Here is a 6685-nt window from a genome sequence, read left to right on the forward strand (position 1 = left end):
CAATGCCATTTTACACCAGAGGACCCTGAGAGATATTCAATTATATAAATACAAATTACACAGATGGGGTAATAAGGCGGGGAGATTATTAGCGAGCTTAGTCCGAAATAGACCCGCGAAGCAAGTGATCTGACGTGTGAACAACAGGTCAGGGAAAATGTGTGAAGTGGAAAGGGATATCCAGGCAGCTTTTGTAGACTTCTATAGAGCATTGTACGATTCGGGGCAATGCGATGCAGGGGAACGCATAACATTTTTTTTTTTTAATTTTTTATTTATTCAGTTTAACATTTCATTTATGTCATATACATAAATTGGAATTTAAAGAAATATACAATATTGAAAAAAAAGAAACAATCAGGTTAAAAAAAATATACATTTGTTTGTCCACATTAATGATCCAAGAACTAGGAACTCAAATTTAAAACAAGATAACTGAGGCGGTTTCCCACCCCAGTCTACTCGAATTCAAAAAGAAAAAAACTTTTACAACAGGAAAGACAAGAAATCAAGTCGGAGCAGCCGATATAGCATTCAATCCAGACAACCAGCAGACTACTCTTTATTCACTATAAATTCTAAAAGTTTTCCCGGCTCAAAGAAAATATAATTAGTGGATTGAAAAGAAATATAGCATTTACAAGGAAATTTAAGTATAAAGGTCCCACCTAATTGTAAGACCCTTGCTTTTAACGCATAACATTTTTTAAAGATCTTTGTCTCCCATCGCTGGCCCCAGAGCAGCTGGAGGTAATAAATGCGCCCATCAAGGGGGAGGAAATTCAAGTGATGATTAAGTAAGTTTCTTAATCAACTGGCGAAAGCACCTGGGCCAGATGGCTTAGGGCCCGAATTTTATAAGATCTTGGGGACACACATGATAGGCCCATTTAGTGAGGTATGACAAGCTCTGCTTACACCGGGACAGGGTGTGGGAGATCTAACTCATGCTACTATAGTGGTACTTCCAAAGCCTGGGAAAGATAAGGAACAGTTAGGGTCGTACAGACCGATTTCCTTGTTAAATCAAGACGTCAAGATGTTTGCGAGCATCCTGGCCTCTAGATTGGGAAGGGTTCTCCCATCTTTGGTACATGGGGACCAAACTGGGTTCGTTCCGGGTAGATATGCCTCCACAAATATTCTGAGGGCTATGAGTGCGATGCAGGCGAGGGGGGGGTAAGCCGCGGGACAAAATTATTGCAAGCCTTGACGCAGAGAAGGCGTTTGATAAGATACTGTGGGATCATCTGTTCTGTATTCTTCCACAATTTGGTATATATGGGGAATTTTTGATGGGCGTGCGAGCATTGTATAGTAAACCTACGGCTCAAATACTAATAAATGGTGAACTATCTAGTAAATTTTGTCCTCTGTCCCCAATGTTATTTGTGCTAGCGCTTGAGCCATTGGCTTGTTAAGGGAATAAGGGTGGGAAAGCAGGAATACAAAGTTAATCTCTTTGCTGACGCTATGTTGATATTCCTAGGCCAAGCATCGCGGGGACTTCCCCAGCTTATTGAGTTAATTCAACAATTCGGGCTGTTCGCAGGCCTTAAGATCAATTTCGACAAGTCAGAGGCAATGGTGCTTTCCTCCAATTGCGAGTGTAGATGAATGCCAAATTTTCCCTTGTCCTGGTCGGCAGGACCCCTGAAATATTTAGGAGTATATCTGTATTTGAACTCTTCCTTGCAATACAAGAAAAATGTTAGTGACAAACTGGAAACAATTCGGGGGTTCTGTGCTAAATGGAAGGATTATCCCATTTCTTTTCTGGGTAGAGTGGCCCTGGTGAAGATGGTGCTGTTCCCTAAGGTACTGTATCCAATACAGATGAAGCCAATATGGATAAAAAGCAAAGATGAAAGATGATTCCGGGGTATGATTTTTTCTTTCATATGGGGCAATCGTAGGGCGCGTATAGGATACAATAAGTTGGTAAGGGATAGGAACGAAGGAGGGGTAAAGCTGCCGGACCTTAGACTCTAAAATGTGGCAGCCATATTAAGATGGATCCATGAAATACACATGGGGAGGCGGGTGTTTGCACCAGCAGATCTCTGGGAATATGAAGCTGAGCCATTTTCGATTTTCTCGGTCTTACACAATGATGGATTAAAAGTCCCACTGTCCTCGCTCTTGCGCCCGTTAAAAATAGTGTGGCAATGGTGGCAGGGGAGAGTGGGGGGGGGGGGGGGGCTGAAGGAGCATCCCCATTTTTGGAGATACGGAATAACCCTAGGTTCCCAGCGGGGCAGGGAAGCACCTCTGCACTTAAAAAATGGGAACATGGGGGATGTCGCTATATAGGCCAGTTGAGTGACGCAGGAGAGGGAGGGTTTCCAACCTTTGAGAGGTGTCAGGCTCAATGGAAGTTGCCTCAACATTCTTTTTTCTCGCACTTACAGCTAAAGCACTACATGCACTCTTTGAGGCATAAGGACGGGAAGTATCCGATATTCACTAGGCTAGATCACAGTTTTATGCAACTCCCCATGGAGCAGAATAGATTGTCATATTGGTATAAAATAGGCCTGGTTTGGAGACCGACGCCATTCTTTGCTCAGTTGGCACAACAGTGGAGTTCTCTTATGGGAAAGGAGATATCAGAGAAGGTGCTCGCCAGGTCTTTTTATATGGCCTTTAAAATAACCCCCAACGTTGGGCTTCATGAAATTCAATTTAAAATTTTACATTTGGCATATGTCACTCGTAGCAAAGGTAAGATGCTGGGTCTTTGGGACTCGGACGACTGTGCTAAATGTAAAGGGGGTAAAGGAACCATGGTACATCACTTTTTAGAATGCTGGGTACTCCGGGACTTCTGGAAGGGAGTATTGGGGAAGTTGGAGGGGGCTCTTCGGGTCCAAGTGGAATGGACCTATGATATATTACTGTTAGGTTCGGATGCTGAACTGCTAGAACAAGGGCTATCTGCACACCAATGCAAATTCACCCTCTTGGCTTTAGTGTTAGCAAAAAGGGTTCTACTGCAATGTTGGATAGACAAAGGCCCACCCCCCTTAGCTAAATGGCAGGCAGGCATGGCACAGATGGCGGAATGGGAGAGCGGGGACCTGAAGCTGCCCTGCAAGAAAGACACCTTCCCAATGTCTTGGGAGGAAAGTGTTGATCATAAGAAATAAAGGCCTGTGCACCAGTTCAGAGGGGGGGGGGGGGGAGGAGGGGAGGATTAACAAGGGGAATACATGGGATAGGGGATAAAAGAAAAAAGATGGGGAAACGCCACGTGCGAGAGACAGGAGACGTGGTTGTAAACTTGGTAAAGCTAAGGAAGCTAAAGGGAAGTCTTGCTATTAAGCGATGTGTATGACTATATAAGAATGTAAGTACATCGAACAAACCTTGCAAGCATTTTGTGTTTCTGATTTATGTAATGTATGTTTCTCCATTTAATAAACATATTTAAAAAAAAAAAGAGCTGTGTAATGCTGAAATGTTATAATTTGTTGTAAAACTGTGTTTTTCAGTTGTTTTGTGGAGTTTGTGTTAGTGCAGGGGCTTGTGTCAGGCTATGACATACTAAAAATTCTAAACTGTATTTTGAGGCAGTTGGGAGGTAGGTTTAGTGCTGAACGGACCTGTGTTGTTGGTCTCTGGTCAGCTGAGAGAAAAAAATCCGTTTTAAAAATGGATTAAGTGAATTTTAGGAGTTTGAGTATTGTGAGTGTGACTGAGTTTAATTAATTTAAGAAGCCTCATGGGCCTTTTAGGCTTCTAGAGGTGTGTCTGAGAGCTGTAGTGAAAAGCTCCTGTTTTAAAAGAAAAATAATTTAATATATCAAACATTATTATTAATAGTTTGATTATCTGATGTGGCTTAACCTACCTATAACATGTCACACTGAGAATTCATGTCAAATGTATAATCTGGTGTGTACGTTTAGACGTCATGCTGAAGTGGGTTCTGTGAGAAACAATTGCAGTGGCGTTCCTAGGGGGGCGGACACCCGGGGTGGCGCCCTGCCCCCCCGGGTACAGCGCGCCCCCCCCCCCGATGCAGCGTGGACCCCCCCGGTGAAAGAGCCTCCCCGGGTGCATGCCGCTGGGGGGGGTGCCGCAGCACCCACCTGCTGTGCGTTTACTAACTTTGCTCGTTCGCTGCAGCTCCCTCTGCCCCGGAACAGGAAGTAACCTGTTCCCGGGCAGAGGGAGCTGCAGCGAACAAGAGAAGTTAGCGAACTCTCGCAGCAGGTGCGCGCCGCGGCACCCCCAGCGGCGTGCACCCGGGGCGGACCGCCCCCACCGCCCCCCACCCTTGGTACGCCACTGAACAATTGATTGATAAATCTCTACAGATGCTCAGAATAAATTACTTTGAAAAAGAAAAGCAATTAAATTGACTTAAATATATATTGGAATTTAGTGCTGCTGTGTGCTGTTCTGTTTCAGAGGACTTTGAAGTCTCTGAGCTTTGTTTCAAAATCTCAGTAGTTTTATAATTGAAAGAGAATTATATTGAGATTTAAAATCCTTTTGAAAAGTTATTTGTGGGTGGGATAGCATAGGGTTAAATAATTATACATTCTTTTATGGGGAAAGCTAGATAGGGAAGTAATCTAAGAATTATTAAGCAAGTTTCTTTGACTAAATTAGTTAGGGTTCAGGTTTTTTTTTCCCCCTTTAAGTTCTTAAAGATTAGCGTAGTAGGTACCCCCGGACCTAGTTCTTGGTTCCAGTTATCATCTCATCTAAGGTACACAATGATAAAAGAAAGAACAAGACCAGAAAAATACAAGAAAGCTTGAAGAAACAGCTAAGTTATTTAATTCAGCTACACAAGTATATAGAGAACTGAGACACAAGAGACTTGCTAAAAAAAGAAAATATTTAATACTTACCTGCTCAATCGATGAGGAACCTGAAAAATAAATAAAACATAAAGAAACAATTCCTAAAAATTAGAGTAATTTAGAGCAAACTATTAATGTTAAATCGGTGTTAAAATACAAATTTTGTTTATTCAAAGATGATACTTATCTGATAGGTCTTCTGTAAGTGTTTAGGAAATCAATGATTTGGTAGTCTATAGAAGAACAAAAACATTGTTAAATATGGTAAAAATTTAATGTTAAATTAACAGTTTTAAATAAATTTATTTTACTTTTAAGGTAAAACATCTGCTTAATTGAGTTACTTATTTTAGATTTATTCCCCTCCTATTTTTGAAATAGGACAGCGAGGCTAGTGACAATATTTGGTCTCTTACCTCCGTTTTGATGAAGTATATTTGAGGTATAAATCTGGGTATAGTAGGATATACCATCCTTGAAGGTGGGGTCACATAAAGAATAACCATAATCTACAGACGGTGAAGTGTGGAGACATTTTTTCTTCACAAGCAAGCAAGTACCCCACCCCTTCCTCCCTTCGTCTAGCCTGGTAAGTGAAAGACAATGAGTCATGGAGTGGAGGAGTGGCCTAGTGGTTAGGGTGGTGGACTTTGGTCCTGAGGAACTGAGTTCGATTCCCACTTCAGGCACAGGCAGCTCCTTGTGACTCTGGGCAAGTCACTTAACCCTCCATTGCCCCATGTAAGCCGCATTAAGTCTGTCATGAGTGGGAAAGCACAGGGTACAAATGTAACCAAAAAAAAAATTCACTGTTTTCAATAAGTGTGTTCAAAAAGGCTAATTGGAGACTTTTAGGCTGCAGAACTAATTACCATGTAAAGGGGGCAAGGCACCTGAAGGAGGAGAGAGACAAGATTCTGTAGCCACAGGAAAGGAGAATTGGATCCTGACTCTTTTGAAGTGAGATAAAGATTCTTTTACTGGGGATGTGTTTATTTAACAAAAGGACTGAAATGTATCTTTTAAGGCAATGCAATATATTTTTTTATGTACCTTTTGGCAATTGTAATAAACAAATTACATATCCTATATGATGTATTCCTGACAAAAAAAAACAAAACAGTTCTTTGTACCTTGGGCTGAGAAACCCTATATAAATGCCTGGTCTGAAAGGCAGGGGGGTTGCTGAAAATCTTCCTCAGTTTGTCTCAGCAGATTAAGGAATATGCAATCATTTCCATGGCAATTCCTTTTTGTTTATGTTCCCTCACTACCCTTATTACCTTAATATCCAAATTCAAACAAGTAATAGCAATTGGTAACCATATCCTCCTGCAATTCGACTTATCCAGTGCCTTTGACATGGTTGATCATACCATCCTATCTAAACTTTTGGACAAACTTGGAATAGGTGGCAACATCATTAACTGGATAAAAAGCTTCATCACTACAAGATCCTATCAAATTAAAGGGCCTACAAACATGCCATCTCCATGGCTATCGGAATGCGGAGTGCCACAGGGATCTCCGCTTTCTCCAATACGTTTTAACCTTATGATGATTCCTCTGGCCAGATCACTAGCCAAATATGGCCATAATCCCTTCATTTACGCTGACGACGTCACCATATTCATCCCTTTTAAATCCAACCTATCTGAAGACCCATCTCTTTAATAAAGCATACCACAACGATCAACCAATGTGAATATGCACAACTCGCCTATATATGTTTAGAACTGTTTCTCAATTATCTGCTTGTATACTATAACTTTGTTTAATTATCATCATGATGACCAAGACTTTGTAATACTAAATGTTTATTTACTAACATTCTTCCACTACTCATGATGTATTGTAAGCCACTTTGA

This window comes from Microcaecilia unicolor, chromosome 2 (genome assembly GCF_901765095.1).
Source record: "Microcaecilia unicolor chromosome 2, aMicUni1.1, whole genome shotgun sequence".
NCBI classification, from domain to species: Eukaryota; Metazoa; Chordata; class Amphibia; order Gymnophiona; family Siphonopidae; genus Microcaecilia; species Microcaecilia unicolor.